This window comes from Amblyomma mixtum, chromosome 1 (assembly GCF_055824585.1).
Source record: "Amblyomma mixtum isolate Tamu chromosome 1, ASM5582458v1, whole genome shotgun sequence".
Taxonomy (NCBI): domain Eukaryota; kingdom Metazoa; phylum Arthropoda; class Arachnida; order Ixodida; family Ixodidae; genus Amblyomma; species Amblyomma mixtum.
This window is the reverse complement of record NC_143012.1, coordinates 56,051,918-56,079,657: the sequence shown is the minus strand read 5'-3', so window position 1 is coordinate 56,079,657 and position 27,740 is coordinate 56,051,918. Positions and strand designations below refer to the sequence as shown.

Genomic DNA, 27,740 nt, shown 5'->3' with positions numbered 1-27,740 from the left:
GCAAGAACGACAACTCACCACCACGGCTGACGATAGCCCATTTGAAGCTGCAGGATTTTAATAATTGGTAAATTGGTAAAGAGGTTATCGAGGAAACGAAATGGCCTAGTATCTGTCTCACATATCTCGGTGGACACCTGAACCGCGCAGTAAGAAAAGGGAGGAAGGTGGGATCTTTGTCTTGACGACAGCAAAATTAATTGGAATAGGTGAACAGGTGGAAAAAGATGTTTACGCTTGTGCGTTAGCATCGAATTTAAGCCCTAGAAAATCTGGAAGTTCTAATCTCTGTAAACCTCTACCCGTTTCATCTCTTACTTAACCCCTTTCTTCACAACATGGTAGGAGTGTTCGCGGACTCTAAGACGGCTACCGCATTTTCCTTTTTCTAATTGGAGGCAAAACGATAAAAGGTACCCCTGTGCTGTACGATGTCCGTGCATGTTAAAGATCCCCAGATGGTCGAAATTATTCTGGTGCCCTCCACTACCGCACCTCGCTCTTCCTTTCCTCTTTCACTCCCTCCTTCCTCCTTTCCCTTACGGCGCGCTTCTGGTGTCCAACGAGATATGTGTGACAGTTACAGCATGATTTCCTTTCCTCAAATCGAAAACAAATAAACCGCCATTAACCTTCGCGTAGGCGCGTAATCCAAGCGTTTTCGGCACAGCGAAGATACCTGGGCCTCGGGCTATGCTACGATGAAGTGTGAAGCTTCACCAGTACGAGTATTTTATCAGGCAGCATCTTGAGCGCCTCCTCCCTGTTTTTAACCCGCCGTATGTAATGGGACTCAGCGTCCAAAAGGCGTATCCAAGAGTGCGGCGATTTCATTACCACACGTCCGCCCTGATGACAATGAAGGTTGGACGACGCGTAAGCTGCGCGTACGAAGTGGTCATGTAAACGTGGTTCATCTTGTGGGCCCAGTCGAGGACGGCGAAGGCAGCGCGAGACAAGTGCTTCGCTCCACTAACTAGGATAATTGCGCGGGCATGATATCGGTGCCGCTCAGGTGAATAAAATATACAGCTACAATTAAATCTTCTAATCGGTCCGGCATCCCATCGGGCGACGAAAATACTGACGACTGTCCAAGCTCTTAGGGGCCCGAATGATTCTACGCATTCAGCGAAATTTGGAATAACGGAAGCCTTTCTAATTTACTTTCTTAAGCAAAACATAGCGCTACTTCGAATGAACCGGCACTTCGTATTAACCATAGCCTACGAACAACTGCAGCGTCCCAGTAACGCCAGCGGCAGTTTCCTCTACAGAGTGCATGCCAATTCCAATAGAACAAATCTCAAGAGCGCTCATGCCAGTCCGTAAGGGTTTTTCCTTAGAGAGTTTGTACGGAATAAGTGTAATTACTGATTAATTACTTCTGTTGGAAGCGCCATATTTAAGGCTTGACAACCCGATCAAAACACGAATATTTCAGCAATTTGAGGCGAAATGAAACGGGGTAAAACTATTAGAGTTCAAAGTCGAAGGCTTATAGTTTTCTCACAGTGATCATGCAACCCTCGAAACCAAGTTCATGCATATTTTTTATCTTTCATATGAAACACAGTGTGAGATCTACGTTTGGGATAGTATTTTTAAAAACATTACCCATGGTTACTCATGTGAAAAAATGTATGATGACCTTTGTCAGTATAAATATAGCGGTAATGCTTACGAGTGTAAAATGTAAGCCCTCATTCTTACTACCCATCTCAATGGTTTGCTTGCAGTGTGTTCTCAAGCATGAAATCTTTCGCTTCCGTTTAGGAAGCCAGAACCCAATCTCTGTTTACGTCCTTCAACCGCTTCAAATGTGCACACTATCTACTACTGCCTGTTCTCAGAGCTTTTAGAAGTTACTGCGTTTAGGTTAGTGGCTCAGAGTGTATAGATTAAGGACTTCGGAATTCAAATAGTTGTAGCGACTGCTACATCCATAATTTGGAACTGAAACCAACGAATGCTAACTACCTTTTTGGAAAAGTGAAACAAAAATATAACTTCGAAAGCTTACTTATTCACATTCTTCACAGAACTATTTTCAGATGCATATTCACCAAATATCTGAACTCTTGTGGTGTCAGTTCAGCTGGCTTAAAAGTTTTAGGTTATTCAAGCTCTGCACCTTCTATCGCTGTAGGGAACACAGGAGCGCGTTTTTGAATTACATAATATCTCGATATAGCGCCGCACGAGAGTACTCGCCACATTATTGCCCGCAATGCAAAGAGCATGTTCATGTTGGGCCTAGTACTGGGCGAACGTGTACATCAATGCCCCATGAAGTCCGGAAGAATCAAGATATTTTTACTTTTAGGCCGGAAGAGTGTTAAGCACTAAGTATAACTATGTGTTGATTGTAACTGCGTTGGCTGTAAGTGTATGCAAACAAATACAAAGAGTGACTTTGTTAAACAGAGAATGCTAAGCGCTGATTATAATCTGCGCCTAGTTGGCCAAGGCCAATTGGCCTTTCAGATATGCCTACGACGGCCAGACACTTTAGGACTTGAATTAAGTGAAGGCGATTAAGTGAGTGGAGAGGAAATCTAGAGAGAAGCAAGCATAGTGTTTTATGCAGGCATTTGGAGCCAAGCAGTTGGGGCAAAACGAGTCCGAACGTAGTGAGAAAAGCAATATTATATGCTGCGGGGTGTTTAACGTTCCCAAGCTATGCAGGTGTTATGAGGGATGCAGTAACGGAAGGATCTGGCTGAATTCTACAAGGTGGGGTTATTGTAACATACCCTGAACATCACACATCACGTGGGAGTGTTATCTCGATAGAAATGGGACCCCCGCATCAGGGCACTGAACCACAAAAAAAAATAAGATACATGCAGACGCTAGCTTTGAGGACGTTTTAAGAATCAAAAGGTTTTTTGCGCCTGCTCACAGGAGATACAAGCCAAGTTATTCGAACATCAAGCCGAGCATGATGGTCAAGCCGAAATATTCTCAAAATTTCGAGCGAAGCGTAGTTCAATTAACACACGCGAAGTGAATCGACGCGCTGCGAACGGACGAGCGCCGTGCGGCCCATTGAACGTTTACGAGTGGCGGCGAGAAGAATATTTCTATAGTTATCGATGGCTGCACATAAACAAAGCGTCCGCATTGCTCGGAAACCACAGCACCGATGACAGAACGCTTGCCAACAGGAGGAGGCCGACAAGACTTCGTTGGTGTGCGCCGGAGCCTGTCGCTTATGAGCGAGCAGAGGGGTCGGGTCTGTAAACGAGTTCATACCGGCCCTGAATTGTAACTGCCTATACTCTTGATCTGTCGCTGCGTGTGCTCAAATGACCGTTACCGCATCCACGGTCAACAGTAGTACAGCTCAATGTTGAACCCCCTCCCCCGCTGTCCTAGCGTGGTACTCTAGAACGCAATCTGCGATCTTGAGCAACTTAGTAAACGACAGTGCCATGTCCCGGACACATAACGATGCGCGCTGCGCTTCGTCGAAACCGTCGGCGCCAGAGCAGCCGAACGCAGCTGTAAAATTTCTTCAAGCATGAAAGTGGCGTTGCAAGAGCGAGAGCAAATTTTGTCGTCACGCGAGGCACTCTCGCAGCGAGCGCGCGGTGCCATAAAGTTTCATAACATTACATACCGGGAAATCTGGCGCCACCTTGTATGCAAGTTTCTTGAAGCGCACTTCATCCACCCCGGGAATGCCGGGAAGGCTAGGTTTCGTGTTTGGCTTGGCTTCTATTGGGCCGAAAACGTGGATTGTACCTCAGAATTGGCAGTTGCGCCGCGATGCTCTCCTGTGTGCGCAGATTAGGTGATTTCAATACTGTGTTTTGCACTTCAGTAGATTTAACGCAATTGCAAGTCATTTTTGTTTGGCCGGTATGGAATCTTTCGTAGCATTCTGGTTTTTCTCGAATCGTGCTTGTACGGCTGAATTTACGTTTTATGCCTAACAATATCCAAGCCAAGTATGAAACCTCATCTTCCCAGCATTGCTGCGCCTCTTCAATGTGGATGAAGTGTAATGCCTTCAGCTTTCTCTCTAATTAAATTAGGACAACTACATCACAAATTTATGCACAATTCTGGAAGTATCCCTTAGGACGGTTATTAGGCCTGTGTACTGTGCGATGTCAGTGCACGTTAAAGAACCCCAGGTGGTCGAAATTTCCGGAGCCCTCTACTACGGCGTCTCTCATAGCCTCAGTCGTTTTGGGACGTTAAACCCAATAAACCAAACCAAACCAAACCGAAGTAAATAAAACAGAAGCGGACTTTAGGATAAGCCTCTAAAGCATATGAAATAAAGCGCATTTCAAAGATGTTGGACGAGGTTGGATCGCCTTACTACGCCACGGCCAACTGATGACTTAGTTTGCAGGTCGTCATTACGGGAGGCATCGGGCTTCCAGCTTCGAATAACTTCATAGTCGCAATTGAAGTTTTCAACAAAAGTTTCAAGAAGTCGCGTAGGTAGGAGCGAAAAAAAAATATGGTTGGTCCTGGGAATAAGCTGCGTATTAAATAAACGTCCTTTTTTTAATTGTTAATGAAAGCGTTGGGAATAAAATTACAAAACTAAATATGTTACTGCGGGTTTGTTCGTCCGTATAGTAGCGCTGTCAAACGCGTTTTGAATGAAAGAAGGTTGACCCCTCATCGCGTCGAAGTGAGCGGCTGGCGCCACTATCATCGCATTCTTGAATGTGCTTTTGAGCATTCTTCCGGAACATGGAAAGCCCGCACCATCACCTGCGATAAATGATGGCAGGTCACCGCCGGAGCTATTGTATAGCAATGACAGCGACAAAACAAAAAGAAAGCGAAAGCAGTGAAGTTGTGTAGTTCATACTAGCCAGGACTTTCTCATTTTTATCACTGTGTTGCCCGTCAAATTTAGCGGTGACCGCTTACTTGGGCTCGGTCAGCGTTCACGTTTCGTTCGTTCTAAGCAGCGGTTGCGAGCGCTGCAATCTGATAGCGCATGTGCGCAGTCATGAGGTTTGTTTTCTTTTTGTATTTCGCCTGGTTTCTGAAAACACCGATAAAAACTACCACGCAAGACGAAGGAAGCCTTGAAAAACCCGGCTGATTTTTGCACACCGCCTCTACAATAACTTAACAAATACAAATACCTTTATTTAAACATCAGGGATGTTAGGGGGTACGCCCAAAAAGCCTATGACTGGCTTGACAGAGGGGCGCACCCCCATACATAAAAACCGGCAGCAACAGAACACGGACAGAACAATGAAAAAGACTACAGTGCATAGGTAAATATCATTCAATAAAGATTAGTGAACATCCTCTTGAAATTATTGATAGTTGAAGTCGGCAAGATTAACACGCAACGCTAAAAGACACTAAAAATGAACTAAGGATAACAATCAAAAGAAAACGGGATAAAGGAGGAAAAAAACTTTCAGGAAGAAAAAAACCGTACCGTTAGGTCCTCAAGGCTCATTGCGCCGATTAAGAAGAATTGGAATTATATGTCGCAGCATTTGACGGCCATAATTAGTACGGAAGGATGGCACATACCAGACGTCATTGTTACGCGTTGGGCAGTAATTAGCTTTGGGCCGTAAGTTAGCTGTGATTATATAGGTCGTTAATAGGAGTTACTTTTAATGATGCGAAAAGAGGTTGAGTGTGAGCAGTAAACGGGGCATTTGCAATGATACGAATGACCTTTTTCTGTATTTTCTGTAGCCTATATGTATTCGACCATGTTGTTGTACCCCACACCAGATGACAATATGAAAGGTTAGATAGAAATAGTGCATTATAAACTAACAGTCTGACACTCAGAGGTAGTAAAGAGCGGACTTTGATAACATGTCTGTGCATTTTGCAAGTTTCTTAACCAGATTGTCGATGTGTATGTCCCACGAAAGATTGCACTGCAGTGTCACACCTAGACACTTTACTGACGGCGCTATTTCAATGTTTTGAGAACCAAGCGTTAGTGCAGGTAAATGTTCTAGTGGTTTGTCCTTAGGTCTAAATAGTACAGCTTTAGTTTTGGCAGCGTTAATTTTCAACAAAGATTCAGTACTCCATTCGACCAGTTTGCGCACAGTTTCATTAGCGTTTAATGTCAAGTCACTAAGTGTTTTAGCCCTAAAAAATATGATGACATCATCTGCATACATTATATATTTAGCGCTGTTGTCAATGTTCAAAATGTCGTTAATGTAGATGTTAAATAGTGTAGGTCCAAGAATACTGCCTTGCGGCACGCCAGAATGAATGGATCTAAAGTGCGATGAAGAATTGTTAATTACAACCCGTTGCTGGCGGTGCTCTAAATATGTTGTTAAAAGCTGAAGGAATGTGCCGCGAAATCCATAGTGCTCAAGTTTATGAAATAATATTTGGTGATTTATGGAGTCGAATGCTTTGGAAAAATCCACGAAAACACCGAGAGTTAGTTCTTTTTCTTCAAATGACTCTAATATAATTTCCTTCATGATTAATAACGCTGTTTCCGTTGATTTTCCTTTGACAAAACCAAACTGGGAAGGTGATATGACTTTGTGTTTGTTAATAAAGCTTGTAATGCGCACTTGTAAAAGCTTTTCAAAGCATTTCGAAAAAACTGGCAAGATCGATATAGGTCGGTAGTTGGAGAAATTATTAGCGTCTCCTCCTTTAAAAATGATGGTAATCTTGGCAATCTGTAGCTTTTTCGGGAAAGTTCCAGAGGAAAATGCCAAGTTTATTATGTGTTCTAATATTGGAGCAAGTATGTGGGATGTATACTTCGCTGGAAGTATTTGGAGGTCGTCTATGTCCTTACTTTTACTATTTTTAAGCGACTGTAAGACCGAAAGAACTTCGTTAGTTGTAACAAGGGTTAAAAACGCGGTTTCGCTGACCTTTTGACTCAAGCTGTTGAGGTATTGGTTTGGTTGCGTGCTGTCTGCAATGGACACGAAGAAATCGTTGAAAGCATCTGCTAGTTGAGAACCGGACAAGTGAGTGCCGTCTGTGACTATTTCATCTACTACAGTCTTCTCTTTTGATTTCAGCAAATTATTGAGTCGCCCCCAAATAATATCAGAGTGCTTCATTACATCGTCGTTAAATTGGTTTCTCATGCAGTTTCTTTTGGTTTGCCGATTGATACTGTTGGCTTTATTTCTCGAAGCCTTAAACTTCTTCAGATCGTCAATATCTTTTGTTTTTAGAAAGCGTTTAAAAAGTATGTTTTTAATGCGTATCGCCTTTAGGCATTCCTTAGTTATCCACGGCTTACGTGCCTTCGAAGCTGACACTCTGGTTTTGTATGGAAAAGACTCACAATACAGCTGCTTATAGGTTGCAATAAAAATACCGTAACCTTCATCAACATGGGTTTCCTCGTAGACGCTGCTCCAATTTACTTGCAACAGTTTATCGTAAAATTTTTGTAAAGTAGTCTGGTTTATGTCTTGAATACGCATAGCAAACCATTTTGCAGGTTTGCTATGGGGGACTATGAGATTTGTAATTAAATAAATTGGCAGGTGATCATTAAGATCAGCTGCCAGTGCACCGGATATTGACAATTCATCACATGCATTAGTAATGAAGGTGTCTAGTAACGCTGATACTTCGGGCGTAATGCGTGTTGGTTGATTTCTGATATTGAAAAATGCGTTGGTCTCTAGTATAGTGTAGAATTCTTGTTGAAGTGTTGACTTTTCAAGCAAGTTTATGTTCAAGTCCCTGCCTAATATGAGTGTGTATTTATGATCATTTACTCAGCTGAAGTACTCGTCTATAAAATGGAGAAATTTGTTACTGCTTCCGCCGGGTGGGCGGTATGTGACAGTAAAAAGCAAGGAATTAGATTTTAAGGTAAGAACCTCGTAGTCATCGGTTACCACACAGAAAGTGTCAAGTAATTCGCATTTTAAAAATGTTTTCGACAGCAACGCAACCCCCCCACCTCTTTTAGAGCTCCGGATAAGAAAAAATGTAGAGTATTCAGGTAGATTAAGAACAGCAGAGTGGCTATCGTACCATGTCTCAGTTATCATAACGTCAAACGTAAAGCTAAAGCTGGAAAGGAAGGCGCATATATCATCGCTTTTGTTTCGAGCTGGTCGAGCATTCAGATGCAGAAACGAAATGTTACTGCTTGTTTACCTGATAACGGTTGCTCAGCTCGTCAGGTGTCAAGAAATCGTAACTTGAAGCCTTCACTGATGCTATGACCTCAGAGACACGATATGTAGCAATCTATTAACGGTACTGCGAAGAAGCCAAAAGATTTGAAAAAACGAAGTTTTGAAAAAATGCAAATGTAAACTGCAATGGGCATACTGATAGCATGGCACAGAAACAATTCTTGTGACTACGTCTGTGCAAAAGTTGTACACTTTACAGGGCACGGCACAAAAGTCAGTAAATTTTAAATGTACATCGAGGAAAATGGCACTACAGGCACTCCTAGTACAGCCATTACACAGACATTTACAAACCTCATTAATGGCTAGTCTAGCACCGCAGGCAGAAACAAGGGTTGAGATGAAGCAGTAAACAGCTGTTTTAAATTTCAAAGTGTCAAAATCTTTATGCCGAAAAACACAAACAAGAGAAGTCATATTCACATGTTTCCAGTTGTTATACTTGTCAAGCAACGTTCTATTTTGGCAGTCCATGTGCTGATAAAAACGCTTAAGCGACCTTCGCCAGGTCCGCCTCACAGTTAACATGCAGGATTGAAGAGTTGTCACTTTTGCGCATTAAAATCTTTCCTTGCGACACCCACACGTATTTCCAATTTTTCTCCTTTTTGAGCTTTCGAGCTTTACCCAGCAGCACCTTGTTCTCGACACACAAATGCTCATTTATGTACACGAGGTCGCTTGTGTCAAATCCCAGCCTATCTGCTTTCAGAGTTTTCTTCCGGGCAGCTGATAGCAACTTTTTACGAGCAGTTCTTGAGAAGAACCTTACCACAATGTTAGGTTTCTCCTTATCTTTCGAAGGCACACGATGCACTACGTCAATGTCACCATCAGTGAGACTTGTGCCCAGACATTTTGCAATGTCCGCAGCGGCCTTGTCTAGTTCTTCATTATCTGCAACCGGAAGTCCTTGAATTTCAAGGTTCATGCTTCTACTATATTGTTTCAGCCCTATTATCTCCTTCCTTGCCTGTTTAAGTTCCTCCTTCAACTCTTCGTTTGCCACGCGACATTGCTCAGCTTCTGCCTTCACTCCAGCAAGTTCCTCCCTGTAACGCTCAATATCCCTCTTGAATTCTTCAAATCCATCATTCATAAACCCAATAGAGCTACGAATGCCACCGTGTTCAGTGTGGATTTCAGTACTTGAAGCATCAACCTTGGCTACATCTTTTTTATTTCTTTGGCGAATGCATCTAGCTTGACTACGAGTTCGGTAAGTATACCTTCACAACTTCTTTGATAGTGCTAGGTTGCTTTTCCAGAGCCTTTGCAACATCCCCTAGGGCGCCCTGCTCAGTTCTCGGCATAGCCGGACGGCGAAGGCCAAGAACTAAAACAGCACACCGAAGAAAGTTCTACGACATCAAAAATGGACACTTGTGGCAGCAGCAGCGACGAGACAATCAGGGTTATGTCTAGGAAGCTTTATAAGAAAAATTTCAACCAACCTGAAATATTGCAGGAAGCTGATTAGGTCCAGTCCGTACGCCGTCGCCGCTGCTGCCAGAATGACCAAAATGCTCCGACGAATACACCGCCCCCCGAGGAAGTGATAATGGTTCGCTGATTTCTTTAAACTTGCATAGATGGCAGGCGCGTTAATTCAGTCAAGTCTGCGATGCGCTGATGATAGACGCCCGCTCCTTGACCAGGCAGCAACGCGGCCTTGGAAACTGGCAGTTCACTTGAGAAGCACGAGCCTCAGCCTGAAAAATTGCAGGAAGCTGATTAGGTCCAGTCCGTACGCCGTCGCCGCTGCTGCCGCATAACGTACTTGGCCGAAAAGTGATTTTAAAGATTTTATAATTCATCCTGATCAAATACAAATTAAACGAATTATACAGCCACTCTGAAGAGCGCAACATGAAAGCAAACAATGAGTCTTTGATATCACCAAGCTCCAGTTTCCTGAAATTTTTTTTAAATCTGTTGCCTAATTAAAGAGGAACGCCTCAGTATCATGTCAGGTATCCAATCGAGTGCGAGCTCTTTCTCGGTCACACCTTTGTATAATGCAAGGTTGTTAAAATTGTGTTCTTTTAGCCCCTATAATGTGTGTTACGAGAACATGCATTAAAAGAATGCTGTCTATATTTTCAGAGATTCTCCAAAACCGCCTGAGCCACCTCTACCAGCATGTCGCTAAAAAGAACGCACCACTGATATACCAGCAAATAAACGATCTTTTTCCTAAGCAGCGGTTCTAATTCAGTCTGCGCCAACAATCATCTCCAGTCCAGGAAGAGGATGGCCCATATTCCCATAAATGTTCGCAAAACAAGCTTTCGCCCTCGAAACCTCCTGCACTCTGCCATCGAATAAAAATGTCCCGAGATTGGCTACCAAATTTATCTGGTAAGACTATAGTCACGTGAAATCGCTTCTACAACATACCAGATAATCGTACGTGAGTTGCGCGCATTGTTTCCGAATGCCACCGACGCGTTTACATGAAGCGCGGCCCGAAACGACACCGATTCTGTACAGTTCGCCGACAGCTCAGCGCAGTTACTGCCATCGCCGTCACCGAACCATTCAGTTCATTGTAAGTGCAGATGAAAGCGCTAAGGAGACTGAATCGCTTGGCGACGTTCTATTTTCCTCTTTCCTAGCTGTAAACAAGGCCACGTGACAATATCATAATAGGAGTCATTTACATGTGAGCTCATCATCATCCTGTATGATATAGAGGCATAGTCTGCACAAGGAGTCCAGGAATCCGACTTTTACACGAGGCCGCTCTGCGCAAGCGTGCCTCTTCATCTCAAGCTCCACTGGTTGAAAATAAAACCGCCAGCTCCTACCGCGCATGCGCAGCTCAAGTTAGTGACAAGTGCATGCGACAGATGGCGGCAGCTGTCAAGCACGCACTTACCACTTCGCACACTAAGAGGTACCCCCAGCCACTGAAGAGACCCTTTAACGTATATCTTTACACCTTTCTGTAAGAGTTTATGGGCGCGAATTATTGACGGCTCGACACAATTCCTGATGGATGTACACGGGTGACTTGCCATAAAGACCAACGTCAGAGAAAACGATTCGCTTACTGAGTGCTTTACCAAGAACTGCAACGCGTTTAGCACGTGTCCGGCACTGCGCAATTATTCTCAATCTTTCCTGGTGACACCATTGCAAACTTCGCTATCATTTTCTGTGATTTTTTAATAGCAAGTATACCCGATTTTCTTTAGAAAGTCCGAAATGTCTCGATTTGCAGTGCAACTAAGATTATTGTTTGCGACTGCTAGCTTTCTGTTCTAAGCTATGCGGAAGCTCCAAGCATTTTTCGCACTTATGATTGCTTGCTGCATTTACTCTCTTCACCGCACAACTCTTCCTTCAATCCAGGTGCAGCCTGTGGCCATGGCGTCACACTGCAGGCTATACAAGTCTACGGGCGACTTGAGGTGTTTAAACACTGGATGGCTCTTTTGCAAGCCAGGACATCTTTTGCCTTTCTGCCTGAAATCTTTCATGAATTTCGTGATTACCTGGAGCCTATCGGCAAGATAATATTAATAGAGACTTTTAGTACAGCGTTAGCGTCAGAGCGTACCTAAGGGAAATTACGTTAGCGTGCTGAAAGCAACTTTTCCCCAAAGACAGTTTCAGTATAGTGTTGAGAAAACGTTAAACGCAATCTGCTTTACATGAAGGCGAAAGGTCCTTCTAAAATGGCCGCCACTGCCGCTAACTTGCTAAAATATCATATTTCAGAGTCTTTTAAGCCAATTATTACCGCAGCGCTTATTTTCGCCAGCAAAATGACACAAAAATAGAAATAAAAAATGGCTGAGGCTTAACTTGGTTAAGCCTGGAGAATGCGAAGCATCATCGTGTCGCGTAATTTGGAGGCGCACAACCACAGCGACGGCGCGAGGTGGGCCCCCGTTTCTCCACTGTCGTGACGTCATCGTGTCACGTGGTGTGACGTCATGTACCACGTGATTTGGAGGCGCACAACCACAGCGACGGCGCGAGGTGGCCCCCGTTTCTCTACTGTCGTGACGTCATCGTGTCACGTGGCGTGACGTCATGTATCACGTGATTTGGAGGCGCATAACCACGGTGAAGGGCTGAAGTGGTAGCTAAAGTAGTATGCTTCGCATAAAATGCACGTAATGAATGGTGTAACATACTTTTTTTCAACGGCATTTGTAGCATAGAGAGTGCAATGTATCTCGCCAGGAGGCGAGGCCTTGTCAGGCGTAGATGAAACGCCTTTTGCCTCGTCTTCCTTGGTAGAATCATCCTCTTTTAAACTCTCTTGCTCATGATGTATACTTGTTTTCTACCAGAAATAAAGTGAATTTGAATTTGAAAAAAAAAAATAATAAATAAATAAATAAAGATGTATAGCAGTGGCGCCATCTGGACAAGGGAATGTTAACTACAAGCCAATCGAGCAAAATATTTTCCCTCACATAGCGTGTAATGTTCAACAAACTTTTGTAAATTTGTTATAACTTGTTGTGTTACGTCATATAAGTACATAAAACACAGCGACAAAGCTCGAAATGTATTTTTGTTTCATTTCGGACGTTTCTGTTACGTCCGGGCCGTCGCAGATGGCAGCAGTGCAGCTCGAGGTCCCATTAGTCTTTCGCTTTCAAGAATCGAGAGTGTATCTCAAAAACTCGGCTGAATTGCAGCTTAAACTTTATCGTCGAAGCAAGGTAAGCCTTAGCGATGAGCAAGAACAGCAGCAGTTGCCGGTAAACATGCCGACCGGAATCGCAAGGACTGCTGAATCGGCTAAAGCGGGCGGCTCTCACTAGGAAGGACACCGCCATGGTAAGGGCGCAAAAGGCGCAACGCTAACTTTTGAAAATTGCATGCGTACGCTGCCGCTATTTAACCGTTAGCATTCTGCGCATGCGCACTCTGGACCCGCTATTCCGCTATGCAAGCAATTACGCAAAGCACGCAATACTAAAACTCTCTAATTGACAAGCACACGTTTCGCTTTAGGCAGCAACTGCAGGAACGAGTATCTGAAAAACAAGGTTAATATTAACGCACCAACCTGGGTTTTATACACTGCGCAAGTGTGGTCGATCGCTGCCACCGCTGTTGCCAGAGTGATGCTAGTTGAATCTGCAGCAGTCTTTCAAAGTGCGTGCGTATTTCGGGCAGCCAATTTCACGATTTCCGCAGTCCCAGATATCATCCAGACAACACCACAGCATCACGGGTGACCACATTCGCCAAAGTGGTGCTTGTCGAGCGTCACAAATCGGTCGTGCAGGTGTCTGGTAGGAACCGGTGTTGTAAGCACAGCTCAAAGGATCATGACATGATCTTCCAATAAATCGTTCTTTCACGTCGCAGCTACCAGCCAAGACATTATGCGCACTTAAAAAAGAATTAGGCCTCTGCGTGAGCATTGGAGATATAAATTGCGATTTGAAGTTACCAATTCCAATACACTCTAGCACAGGAAAAGACGAGGACACAAGAGACGTGAGACTAACACCACGAGCGCTTTTTGTCTCTCGTCTATTGTGTCCTCGTCTTTTGCTGCGCTACAGTGTATTGGAACTATGTACCAACAAGCCCAAAAAGCCACGCTACTGAAGTTATCAGCTCCAAGACCGTCCCCCCGGCAGATACGGACATACTGAAGCAGCCCCGATGACGTCATGACCGTGATTACCCACCGAAAAACTGCCGCGCCCAAAGTCGATGCAGAGCAGAGCGCCCGCCTACTTGAGTCCGGACGTGGCGCATTGCATTGAAGTCGCCGAGAAAGGGCAGAACCGGGCAGAACCGGAGAGAAATAAATCACCACAAAAAGCTAACATAAGGCCATACCGGATACCCTCGCTCCTATCGACAACTCATAGTTACCCAGCGGCGCCATGTGCAGATCCCCGCCCCTTTTGCATACGAGGACATTGCTAAAATCCTCAGCCAGCGAGGACTACCTTGCTGAGTCAATGTGTTCATATTTCGACAGTAGAGGGAACAATGCCATGCCGGAAAAGGCAATTTATTTCACAGCAACTTTAGATATGATGGATCCAGCTGCGAGAATTACGGTGAATGTCGAGTAACGCTTCTTAAAGGGTGCATGTAAAAAGGGAAGGCTTTATTTGAATGGTCACTTCCTCAAGTACAGTCTTTGTCAAAAGTAACCAAGCTGCATGGTTTGCTTCTCGTCCGTATAACAGAGCCCGCACGGCTTCCCTAAAGATCAAAAAGCTCTTTGAAGGTAAAAACGGGGGTTCTTCTTACCATACAGAGATTAAGAGCTTGAGGGCTGGCATAATAACTTTAATATGCGGCTGAGAAGAAATACGGCAGCCTGGTTACTTTTGACAAAGACTGTACATAAGGATATTTATTTAATTAATTATTTATTTATTTATTTATTTATTAGTTACCTGCATCGCCCCGCAGGGCATTACTGCAGGGGGGTAAATACTTCATTATAGGTATAAAACAATTATTGCAGTGCATGGAAAAATGCTTCATTAGATGTAATACATACAATGCTCGATGGCAAACTGTTCCAGTCCCGAACAGTTCTAACAAAAAAAGAATAACGCAAGTCGTCACCGTTGCAAGAAAATTCCCTGACCTTCAAGCAGTGGTCCAGTCGCTTTGATATATAATGAGGTGCCTGGATATATTGTTCGCTGTTTATGCCAGTTTTTGAATAATAAATCTCATGGAAAAATTTCAATCTGATTTACTTTCTACGGTCCTTCAACTCTTGCCAGTTAAGTTTTCGTTTTCTTTCCGTCAGCAAATCTAACAGCCCTATTCTGAATTTTCTCTAATTTTCCTACACACTCAGATGTGTGTGGGTCCCAGCAAACACATCCATATTCAAGTATGGAGCGTACATGACTGAAATACAGCTGTGTTTTTAAGTTACTTGGTAAATGGCTAAAATTCCGCCGTAGAAAACCCAAACGTGATTCTGCCTTATTCGTAATATAATTAATGTGCTTATTAAGGCGGAAGCCTTTAATGTGTCATCGTTGTAAGCAGCAGTTGTCGACAGAAAATGTCACGCTTTTCTATTGGTGGAAACGGTCGTGACGTCACAGTGCGCGAATTTCAAACGGGGCCAATTGCACTTTGGCTAGTAACCATACAACCAATTGAAGGGATCGTATAGTGATGCTCCAAGTAAGTGGGACTGAGCTTGGTTAATTGCTTAATTACCCAATTAGCCTAATTAGCTTTACTAGTCAGGCCATATAAATAAATAAAAGAGATCAGAAATTGGTCGAGCTCAGGAATCGAACCCCGGTCTGCGGCGTGAGAGACGAGCATGCTATCCACTCGGCCATGCCAGCTCGATGGTTTGGAATTTACAAAGGGGCGTCTAGTGAATACGGTGTCTTCACTCACTCTCATCCTCCTCCATTCCCTTCCGGCGAGGTTTAGGTGTCCACCGACAAATGAGAGACAGATACATTTCCTTTCCTCAAAAACCAATTTACCGACGAGCGAGGCGTAGAACCGAAAGGGCGATGGCGTTCTGTGGACTCCTTGGCAGCGTTGCAAGACGCTGTCGCGTTCCACTCTTAGGGGCGAAGCTTAACATCTTAACCACACATCAGTGAACACACTTTAGGTCAAAAAAGTGCCCCCCTGAATTCTGTGAGACAGTTACTGCGTCATTTTCCTCAAATACAATTTTCATTTTCTTCATTACGGCTCCTCTTTATCTATCTTATTTCACTCCCACCTCCTCCCTTCCTCTACGGTGCGGTTCAGGTGTCCACCGAGATGACAGAAAATTACTGCGCATTTCCTTTCCTGAAAAAGCGTTGCGTTCAAAGGGCAAGGCATCGCGCCGAACGGGTGGTGGCGTTCCGTGGACTCCCTGGCAGCGCTACAACGCGCTGTCGCGTTCCACTCCTAAAGGCGAAGCTTATGCGTCATTAATTAGCAGTTAATTAGTATTCAGGCATTAATCAGTAATTAACAATTAATGATTTCTCATCACTTAGTAATTAGTACTCAATTATATGTGACGCCACCAGTGCCACAGAAACAGCGAAGGTGGTGCGGAAAACGCTTCCGCCTCTACCCACTTTAGACAGTGAAAGTGCCCCCTGAATTTTTTTTTATATTTAAGGACATGTCCCAACGTACACACCAGTCTGCTACAGTATCTAAATAAGTTTGCAGGATTTTCGAATCAGAAGTGGAATTTACTACCCTGTAAACAACACAATCATCGGCAAACATCCTGAATGAAGACTGTATGCCAACTGAAATGTCATTAATGTGCAGCAAAAACAAAAGTGGTCCCAATACTGAGCCTTGGGAAACTCCCGACGTAGCTGGTGCATACTGTGAAGAAATACCGTTCAGAACAACAGCCTGTTTTCGTAACGAGAGATATTCTGCAATACACTCAATTACTTTACAATCCAGGTTATACGCTTTCAATTTGGAGAGAAGAAGACTGTGCGCGACAACATCAAATGCTTTACGGAAATCCAAGAAAACGCAGTCCACAACTTGTTGCTTATCAATTGCCGATGCTAAATCATGAACGAACTCTACCAGCCAACTACTAGTCACTAACACCACGTTTTATGCCGCGCGGCACACTCAGCGTCACAAATAAATAAATAAATAACTCTACCAGCTGCGTACTGCAGGAAAATCCACGCCTGAAACCATGTTGACTAGTGCATGGGAGATTGTGTTTGGTGAGATGGGCCATAACGCAACTATATATTACATGCTCCATAATTTTACAGGTTATGCTGGTTAAGGAAACGGGTCTGTAGTTCTGAACGGAGTTTCGCATACCACTCTTATGTATGGGCACGACACGCGCTACCTTCCAATCAGCAGGCAAGTCGGTTTCATTAAGGGACTTCTGGAACAGCCGGGTGAAATACAGACATAATGTATCCGCACAATTCCTTAAAATTGGGGCAGGAATGTCATCAGGGCCACAAGTCTTAGCCTGATTCAAATCCTTCAATAATTTACGCACACCGTCAACACAAAAAGTAACTTCCGGCATGCAATCTATTTCAAGAGGTAAGTTATTCGCGAGTTCATCAAAAACTGGAAAGAACGAATCAAAAGCAGCGCTAATCGCCTCGTAGTTGGCCCTGCTGTAGACGTAAATCTTTCACCTAGGTGGTTTTGCAACCTTCAGATAGTGAATAAATCTGCTATAATAATATTGTGGTCGCTCAAACCAGGCAACACTTTTACATTGCATACAACATCAGACACGTTACACAGCAAGAGGTCGAGTACGTGACCAGTTCTGTCCGTTCGTGATGGCTCATGCACATACTGACAAAAGTTGTTGGAATCTAAAAAGTCAAAAATGTTGAGTATAGATTCCATCGAGCTATGTCTCTTGGTTGTCAATGTCCGGAAGGTTAAAGTGCCCCCCTAAAACAAGGCATTCATTGTTAATAGTTTCAAGAAAATTAGATAAGCCAACTAGCGGCTTTACAGAAGGACCAGGAGGCCTATAAAATGACCCAAGAACCATTGCTTTCTCGTTCGGCAGTCTTACTTTGCAAACAATCAATTCAGTTTCACTATCAGAGAATTCCAATTGAGCTCATGGGACACTTTTATGGACAAAAATAAACACTCCTCCGCCACGTGGACAACGGTCGCGACGAAAACACTCGTACGTGTCACAAAATATTTCAGCGCTTGAGATAGTCGGATCGAGCCACGATTCTGTTCCTAAAACAAAGGTCGGTTGGACGGTACGTAGAAGAAAGTGAAAGTCATCAACTTTATTTTTTTTTACTGCGCCAATTGATTGACAAAATGCTGACTGGGCACATCGCAGAATGAACAGTAGTTTGTCAGCTGACCAGAATACGACGAGAATACGACGAGAGATATCAAATAAGCGTAAAATCAGTGAACCCAATCAACCACACCCATAAGCCAGTTAAGAAAGTAGTTGCAAAACGCAATGCCGCATAAAAAAATTCAGGGGGCACTTAGACTGTCTAAAGTGGGTAGAGGCGGAAGCGTTTTCCGCACCACCTTCGCTGTTTCTGTGGCACCAGTGGCGTCACATATAATGGAGTACTAATTACTAAGTGATGACAAATCGCTAATTAATGGTTAATTACTGATTAATGCCTGAATATTAATTAACTGCTAATTAATGACGCTTAAGCTTCGCCTTTAGGAGTGGAACGCGACAGCGCGTTGTAGCGCTGCCAGGGAGTCCACGGAACACCACCCGTTCAGCGCGATGTCTTGCCCTTTGAACGCAACGCTTTTTGAGGAAAGGAAATGGCGCAGTAATTCTCTGTCATCTCGGTGGACACCTGAACCGCACCGTAGAGGAAGGGAGGAAGTGGGAGTGAAAGAAGATAGATAAAGAGGAGCCGTAATGAAGAAAATGAAAATTGTATTTGAGGAAAGGAAATTACGCACTGTCTCACAAAATTCAGGGGGGCATTTTTTTGACCTAAGGTGTGATCACTGATGCCCCTAAGAGTGGAACGCGACAGCGTCTTGCAACGCTGCCAAGGAGTCCATAGAACGCCATCGCCCATTCGGATCTACGCCTCGCTCGTCAGTAAATTGGGTTTTGAGGAAAGGAAATGTATCTGTCTCTCATTTGTCGGTAGACACCTAAACCTCGCGGGAAGGGAATGGAGGAAGATGAGAGTGAGCGAAGACACCGTATTCACTAGACGCGCCTTTGTTCGTTCCAAACCATCGAGCTGGCATGGCGGAGTGGATAGCATGCTCGTCTCTCACGCCGAAGACCGGGGTTCGATTCCTGAGCTCGACCAATTTCTTAATCGGTTTTATTTATTTATATGGCCTGACTAGTAAAGCTAACTAGGCTAATTGGGTAATTAAGCAATTAACTAAGCTCAGTTCCACTTAATTGGAGCATCACTATACGATCCCTTCAATTGGTTGTATGATTACTAGCCAAAGTACAATTGGCCCCGTTTGAAATTCGCGCACTGTGACGTCACGACCGTTTCCACCAATTGAAAAGCGTGACATTTTCTGTCGACAACTGCTGCTTACAACGATGAGACATTAAAGGCTTCCGCCTTAATACGAACACAACTTTTAAGCAGAAAAGCATTCGCGATCAGTTCCAGCCGTCAGCACAGATACCCGTGCAGCAGTATTCCGATGTAAGTCACAAGTCTGTAGTGCTTAGCGTTGTGAGGACTCTGAGATTGCAGGTCTTATTTTAAATAAACACAAAAGTACAAACAATAAACGAGGCGGATTTTATCAAAAAGGAAACTAATTTCAATATGAGCGAGAAAAAAGGAAAGGAACAAGAGAACAACGCAACAACACACGGGAAAAACACACGGGGAAACAGAACAAGGTGCTTACGAAAAATGCAGAAAAAAGAGTCAAAGAGGAAAGTCACACTACTTGTCTTATTCGAGCAACGAGCGGAGAGGACTGGCTGGGTGTCGGGCAGTCAAGGAGTCTCTTGGCGTTCCAACGTCGATGCAACGCTACCGCAGCGTCAGCGTTCGTGCACTCTAAGAAAAAAAGGTGTAAGAAGGGTGCATCTTCACGACTTATGCTATCTGAAGGCGCATGGACTAACGATGCACTTTGCAGAGTGCATCATTACACCCGTGTCGAGGTGGTGGAGGCCGTTAGTCTCTTTCAGAAAACTTACCCCCTTTTTTACTCTTCAAACCAGCTGTGTTCCCTCTGCGCGAAGACGCTGTACAGCAAAGTATGCAGCCCTCACCGCCTCCCCTCCCTCTCGAAGATGGCCCTCTCCCGAAAGCGGGGCGGCGGGGTTATTTTGAGGACAATAGTTAAAAGCTATGCTGGCTCACGCTCCCCACTGCATAGACCCTTTCATCCGCGCTGGCGATACTGACCGCGCCTCCTCGCTTCTTCAAGGGACCAGAAGCTATTTCTTGGAAGAACACGTACAGCGATCGTCTGCCCATCTCCGCCTGGAGGCGGCTTGGCGGATGCACAGAACGTTAATGAAAAAAGATGCATTGGCCGCGATCAGCCACGACAACCATCACGCATGCTAACATGCTCTTGGTTGCTAAAGACCAAAATAATCACTAATATTCGGTGCATGTGCTTTCATACTCATGATTGGATATCATTTTAAAAAGAAGTAAGTCAGCAAAGACAGACGGCATGATCTCTGCTGTGTTGCTCCTCTGACCAATCGCAGCTCTGAACGAAATCAACAGTTTAGCGCTTCAACACACCAGAGGCATGAAAATTATTGCGCTTATAATTTCGGCTTGTGGTTACGCTTTTATTAAAGCGGTAATAAAAGCTTTAAAAGGAACAGTTTTGCTTCACAGCCAGCGTAAGCTCTATTAGTCAGCGCTGTTCTTCATTTTCTAATAGCGTACAATAAATACCAGGGCGGTTAATTCCCTCCGTACAATTTCGAATAACGTGCACCGCTTTTTGAATAACCCCTCGTTGTGGCACATGTTCCTGAGCAAATAACAGACGAATAACAGAAAGGGTTCAGGTTAACATGCATACAAGTTAATAAATCAAAATCAGACGAACGAGCGAGATTGTTGACGCAGTAATTTTATATTAGCTGAAGATGCAATGTAACGCAAATCCCGAATAAATTGCACTCTCATATTTCTGCTCCATTTCAACAACAAAAAAGAGCCCTACTCGCTGATAACCACGTGATCTTCACCACTAATACTGACAACGCTGAAAAACAAAAATGCAAGAAACTAGGGAAGGAATAATTCTGCATCTGAACTGAGTTGTGAACGTGGCCTGACCATTCCTTATATATAGGTACTTTTTTGTTTAGAGCACTTTTACCAAGACACGAGCCAGGCCTCAGAGTCGCATTTTTGCTGGTCTACTATGAGATCACCAGCATTTGTACATCTGCTCGGAAACTCCTCAACGCAGCGTAAAAGACATTTCTACGTTTCCTTTCCAACAAGTGTACGGATCCTTTCTCTCGGCACAAGATAGCGAAGCCCATAGTAATCAGTTTTCGAGATAGCTGCATTTCCTGACCATGTTTTGGCGCATACAAGTGTTTCACATAGAAGCAATTCAATTTCAGCTTACTTTAAATTGATAAACAGGGAGCGAGGCGACCAAAGCGATTTAAGTCTATTCCAACTTCTCTTGCATATGAAATTATGCTGCACGCCTACAAGAGCAGAAATTAGCTTAAACTCAGTGTACGTGTACGTGTACGTAACTTTTAGCTTTTAGGTTGTTCCGCGCAGCTTTAATGCAGTCAAGTAGTACTGATAGTCAGAAATGAAGCTGACTGCCTCCATTTTTTTTTTCGAACTGTAGCGCTATGGAAGCATCGAATTCCGCAACAAACCGGGAGCCAGAGGAAACAGTATTCAAGGCGCTTATATTGCGGCAGTGCATTGTGAATTCTTATGGAATGGTTCATGCGTCAGGAAATAACTCTTTCTTTTAGAGGCTAATGATAAGGACTAAACAGTACATTGCACTAGATAGACGCAGCCCGAAGACCCAAGCTCGAAAATAAATGAAACTACGGCGTATAAACCGGCAGGTTTTCCTTCATCATCGTAAGTTGCTTCGGATGACTGAGATTTTTGTCTTGTACGCACAAATAAAACTGAGCTAAAGGACACATTGTATCGCACTGACGAACCAATCTTTAACAAAAGCATAAATTCAGCGGTGGCAACTGCCTATATAGAATAAAATGAAAGCGCGTAAATAGACGGAATCGCCCGAATAACCAGTCGGTTGAAGCGTCTCAACGGATGCTTGCTGGCATAGCGCTGGCAGTGCTCCATTTCTGCTCTGTTGACCCATTTTGAAAATATTTTGAGAACTTCGCGAACACTGGAACGATGAGAGGTGAGAACTGCTGCATCAGCAGTGGTCGACCGTCGTTTGAAGCCCTCTTCTGCGCCATCTTCCTCAAATGTTCAAATGTTGTGAATCCCCTTTGTTTGCCTGACGCTTCTGATCTCTCGATGCGGCTTTATTAAATCCATATCTCTACAGCTGTATCTATTTCGATTGAGTTAAACTATTTTTGAACAGAGCGGTTTTTTTGCTTTCTTCGGATTCTCCTCACACTTGCGGCCCCATAAGCACAAAAGAAAGTTGAAATTTCTCGCAGCAATATAACGCGGCAATATCAGTATTTAAAACTGTTACTGTACCTGACATTGAATCAATAATGCTGCAGCATTTACATCGCTTTTTTAGCCGGTTCTGTGAATGATTTAGAAGTACAGGAAGGGCAGTTTATTGATATATATTTCGCAGTGCCTCCTGTACGCGGTAGTAAATGAGAGCTGACGAGAACTTCCGAATGATGCTCGTAACTTTAAGCTGCAGCTGCTCTGAAAACTATTCTGTTGCATACGCCACACATTTACGGCAGCATCTGCGTAATTCATACTGCGTAATAGCTGGCTGCATTAAAAGCTTCAAAGGGATACTGCAAGGACTGACAAGACGAGTCTCGCCGCGCTCGTTGTCTCCGATAACGGAAGAGTTGTGCGCACGCCGAAAGCGCGGAAAAATACGTGCCACAAGGGCAGAGAGGCGCATGCAAAAATAATAAGCTACCAGCACATTGCAAGGACCAAAGGTCGTCGCCCCGCACGCGGGCGGCTTGACCTTGGGACACTACTGGGAACGCAGACGTTCTTTCAGTCAGCGGAGAAAAGGAAAAGAGGGGAAGCGCGGGGTCCGGCGGAACGAAAGAAAGGCACGAAGCATGGAGGAAGGAAAACCTCCTCTGTAATTCCTCTAAGCAAGCTTTGGAAGCGATGGCTGGCGATGGGTTGTAGTTTCTCCATTCTCCCTCTTCAGGTCACGTGCCTGTCTATTTGGATTGGCCGCTCGCGTAGAGTCGAAGACGAAGCCGCTGTTTACCGCGCCTGGGTGCCGTGCGTGCAAGTCGCGACGCGCATTCCTCTTTTATTTTGTAGTACGGGCCTGTGTGCGTTTAGGTTCTGTTCAGCGATCACTTCATCGTGCAAGCTTCATCGATGTGTGACGCTGCAGTGGGCGACATCTTCGCGAAAGAGTCAACCAGGGTTGCCAGGTTTGGCTACTTTGCGCCAAACTGGCTACTTTTAGGACCGCTTGGCGACAAAAATTTGAACTTGGCTACTCGGCTACTTTTTGGCTACTTTTGAAATCGAAGTTAGGGCTGTAATGGACCTCTTTTTCTGCCAATGATCCATGCATCTTTGCTTGCGTGCGTGAGAATGCCTTACGCGAACACCATTATTCTGCGGTGCCAGTCTTTTTGTTGAAATTTTGCCTGTAATCATGTCCTAGACTTCAAATACTCCTCGCTCCTGTGTTCGCTGGCTCCTGCGTTCTCCGAAGCGAGATTCCGCCTCCGCTATGCAATGCTGATATGTAGGTTTCCTTAGAACCAGCAATCTCCATTCACTCAACGCGCTTCAGCTAAATAAGAATGTGAATTGCTACTTAGCTGATATACCTTGTTTCCTCAGTTGGATACTGGTTCAAAGCGCGTTGATCGGCCACACATGCTAGCCCGACATACAATTGGATGATGCTGAGAATTACAGTCTTGGTTAAAATTTTTCAGGGCAAATACGGTTTCCTTTTAGCCGATTACTGGGGAACGGGGAAGAGCAAAATGCTTTGAAACGCGATGACGAAGGCTCTTCATATCGTACAGCGATATCCCGAGAGCCATGAGTTCCCCAGTATACGGCTGAAAAGAAAGCCATGTGATCTGGAAAAATTTGACCCAGGCTATGCTTTCTATGCCTTCAGAACATATGAACTGCATGTGGCGATCAGTCTATTTTTGCAACATCAAGCTAAAAAAAGATCACAGGAGAGAAACGGAAAAAGAAATAGGCGCATCAAATCAAACTCTTGTTTATGGAGCAGTGAATAAATTTCATGCAAAAAACAATGCCAGGCATGCCATATATATATATATATATATATATATATATATATATATATATATATATATATATATATATATATATATGGGAATTAAAATTACCATGGCTGTGGCTTAGGAACACCAATTATTTCTCCTCTGAAAAGAAGAAAAACTGTTCTGATTACTTTTGCCACTCTTTCCGTGCTTCTGTCCCATGGTGTTCATGCAATTCCTTTCATTTGATTTGCGATGCTTTTGTAATTCAGAGTTATTCGCATTCGCAATTACCCTGCGTCCTACAAGAATTATATATTTCTTGCGCCCTTTATGCTTCTGGTGACGCTTTTCTGCAACCTTGGCGCTACTTTTGGCTACTTTTGACACTTGGGCAGCTGGTTGGCTACTTTTTTGGCTACTTTTCAGCTTTTTGTGGCTACTTTTAAAATTTAGGACATGGCAACCCTGGAGTCAACGTCTGAAAGAAACAGCGCACGCCAGATCGTCGCGGCGCCCTCATCGTACGGATTCTTTGCGCCCAATTTCAACCGTACAAGTAAGTGACATTTTCGTTTGGTCATACGGGTTGTTTCCTGCCGTCAAGTTATGGTGTGTTCAATACAGATTTTTTATCATGGATTGTGTGCGCGAGCCGCTGCTTGTTGCTATTTCTTGTTTTGAGCCGGTCGCGTGCGGCCGGAGGGAGCCTATCGTGTACAACACACGATCGCAGCGGCGCAATCTGCAGGCGTCTTTCTCATGCTTTCTTTCGCTGCAGGCTCTGATCCTTCGTCTGCCGTGCGAAAGAACATTGCCGGTCGTCTCTTCAACGCCAAGTATTTGTCCCTGCTCAAGACCATTCAGTAAGGTAAGTCCGAACCGCAGTCTCCGTTCAGAAAAGGGCGAGTAAATTAGTGTGCGCGCTTCTGTGGCACGTACTGCGTGCAGTGCTCACATCTACTGCAGCACTGTATGTGATTCTTATTGGACAATAATCCCTTTATAATTTTAGCGCTGCAAGGCAACTCCTTCTGCCAGGCCGCTTTTTTTTTTGCGAATGGACGGCGTCAATTTTTTTTTCTTTACCACGGAGTAGCAAGCAAACGATAAAACAGTAAACGTGAAATTTATTTATTCATAGGCAAGAAATTAGCAGCTCATTTGTGCTCTGCGCTTCCAGGCATGCGGCCGTTTTCGCTTACACTTTGCAATATTTTTGCTAACCCAGAATGTGACTTATCATGCCAGCAGTTTTACTGCATTAGAATGGCAAGATGCGCTTGCTAATGGTGTTAAGTTGATATGTAACTGGCTCTTCACTCAGGCTGAGAACTAATAGAGAAAAGTGAACTTGTTTAGTTCTTTTTACTAGTGAAAAAGTCGGGGCTAGTTGGTGGCCAAACATTAGCTCACAAAAGCGTACAGTCTATGTCACCTCTTCTAGTGCTCTTGTATTCTCTTATGAAAGAGTGAGACTTTAGGTTTGATGTCGCTCTAAGAGGTTGAATAGAAGAATACGCTAGTATCTAAGCTTTTCTGTTTAGAACAATAAGGATTTTGGTTGCACTGCGGTAATCTGTCAATGAAAAAAAATTCTGTAATGAATACTGTCAATCTCGTAAGCAGTAACAATATAGTTCTTTCTTTTTTCTGCAGTGGCTGTTAGAAGATATGTTAATTATGTTAGGCACTTAGTGACAATTCACTGGTAATAGGCCATTGTGCTGTAGAAGTTTGCCTAGGCTTATTATGCCAGTGCACTGCGTCAATTATGCCTGTTATAAATATGTGGCAAGTGCTGTAATGGATAAAATTTGGAATAAAAAGTTGTTTCTCGTTTTCAAACTATTCCTGTCGTTTTTTGAGCATGTGTGCTGCCATTACGTGGTTTAATGAACATATAAGTTATCACTAACCATTACACTAACGCTATAAATGACACCTCTATTGCAGTGCACCTGGGAGAAGGAGGGATGCAAAGGTGCACAACCATTGTCACTCCTAGCACCGAAGTTCAGCCTGGATTCTTCAAAACCGTATGAGTGGCCGGGACTAGATGTGTGTGGTATGTATGTTTTTATGTAATTGGGACATTGTTGCAAGTTCATCATCACTTGATGTCAATCCGTGAACATAGTATGCTATGTTGCGCAGCTGCAGCTATTCTATTACAGAGATTTTAGAGCTTTTCAATGTTTTCGAGGACTTAGTTCTGAAACAATTTCTGAATAATGGTTTGAATAATTGTGACCACTTTTTACGGCATGAAGTATAAATGCAGTTTTTTTTCTGCAAAAGTAGGCTGGACTTCAGCAAAGATTTCATATTGAATTAGTTTGAGAGTTGCTGCCTACAATCCATGTTGCTGGCGTCAGAAAAAAATGACACACAGTTATGGTAATGCTTGGCAGGGTGGCATGCTACCAAGCTAATATGACTAGCACCGTTTATGCATGTGAAGCTTAATGTGATATGCAGCTATGTGAGGCTGTTAATCTTCTTTGCACTGTTCACACTTTCTTTTTGAGCAGGAAGGTGCTGTTCACTGATGTGAATAATTTCCAATAACTCACATGAATCCATATTAGTTTTATTTAACATCGGAGTAAACTTAAAATTTAATTAAGCTCACGTGCCCTGCAAGTGACAGCAGATATGGACGGCAACTGGTTTAATAGCCATTCTTGCATGCTGTCAGTCAGTGTTTACAATTTCATTATGCTAAGCATCTGAAAAGATGTGTAAAGGTAACACAACATTCTGTTGTGCCAGCAAAATGTAATACATGAGGATTACTGCTGCTGCATATGCTGCAAGCATTAAGCAGCACTGTCTAAATAAAAAGACGAGATTTGTAATTTCCTCAAGCAAAAATAGTGCTTTACAAGGAGACTGTTCTATGCTGCTTGTGTAGTTAATGTAGTCTGTCAGTGAAGGCCAGCCCATAGCCAAAGCTTTTTGCACAGGCATAATGTAGAGGTGTAGTATGAAACAGGTTATGAACGTGAATAAAAAGTATCTTTATTATAATGTGGTCCAAATAATTTTTTCGGTATGACGTTACCTCATGCATGGAGACAACTCTTTAGATGTGTAATTTGCCCTTGCTATTATTTAACGTTTAGCCGAAAGCTTTTCCTTGTTTTCCAGGAGTGGTAGACTAAGATTTATACTGCATAGCCTTTGTGCATAGGCCTTTCACCAGGTATTTAAACTGTATCGAAAGGCTGTGACAATGGAATGCACCCAGAAATGCCATCACAGGCACAAGTTTCCTGCTGTTTGCTAATCTGAAATGAATTCACAAGTAATATATGCAGGGAAAATTACAGTTGGAAGTATCACTCATTGATGCTCAGATAATCACCTACACTTCCCTTTTAGGAAGAAAATTCACTGTATGGGCAACAAAACATATAATGGCATCAGAGACCAGAGACATATTGTTAGCAAGGGCTGCATGAAACCTTAACCACTCTAGATACAGAGAAATAAAAACACGAGAATGGAGGGAAGGGTTTGTTAAACGGCATTTCATTTTATCACCTTTTAGTAGCTTCCATTTCATGCACATGTTTTTCTGTTTCTTGATATGACCCTCTTCTTAGTCTGGCATCCAGGATGCCTACAGCCTGACCGTGCAGCTGGGCACAATATTCTGGATTTTTCCTGAGAAGCCAGTGTGCTTGTGATAATGTCAG

General features: G+C 43.7%; 1 protein-coding gene, 1 long non-coding RNA gene and 1 pseudogene across 13 annotated transcripts in view; 2 read left to right on the top strand and 1 right to left on the bottom strand.

The window, feature by feature from the left end:
• LOC149366344 (uncharacterized) overlaps positions 1-27,740 on the top strand; it is a 435,928-nt gene that overhangs the window by 233,927 nt on the left and 174,261 nt on the right. The gene's annotated exons all lie outside the window — the stretch shown is intronic.
• Positions 8,536-9,521, bottom strand: LOC149366347 (uncharacterized; annotated as a pseudogene).
• On the top strand, positions 24,515-26,234 carry LOC149366346 (uncharacterized). The gene is made up of 3 exons (XR_016285181.1): positions 24,515-24,595; positions 24,818-24,907; positions 25,993-26,234. It is a non-coding gene; the product is annotated as an uncharacterized LOC149366346 (long non-coding RNA).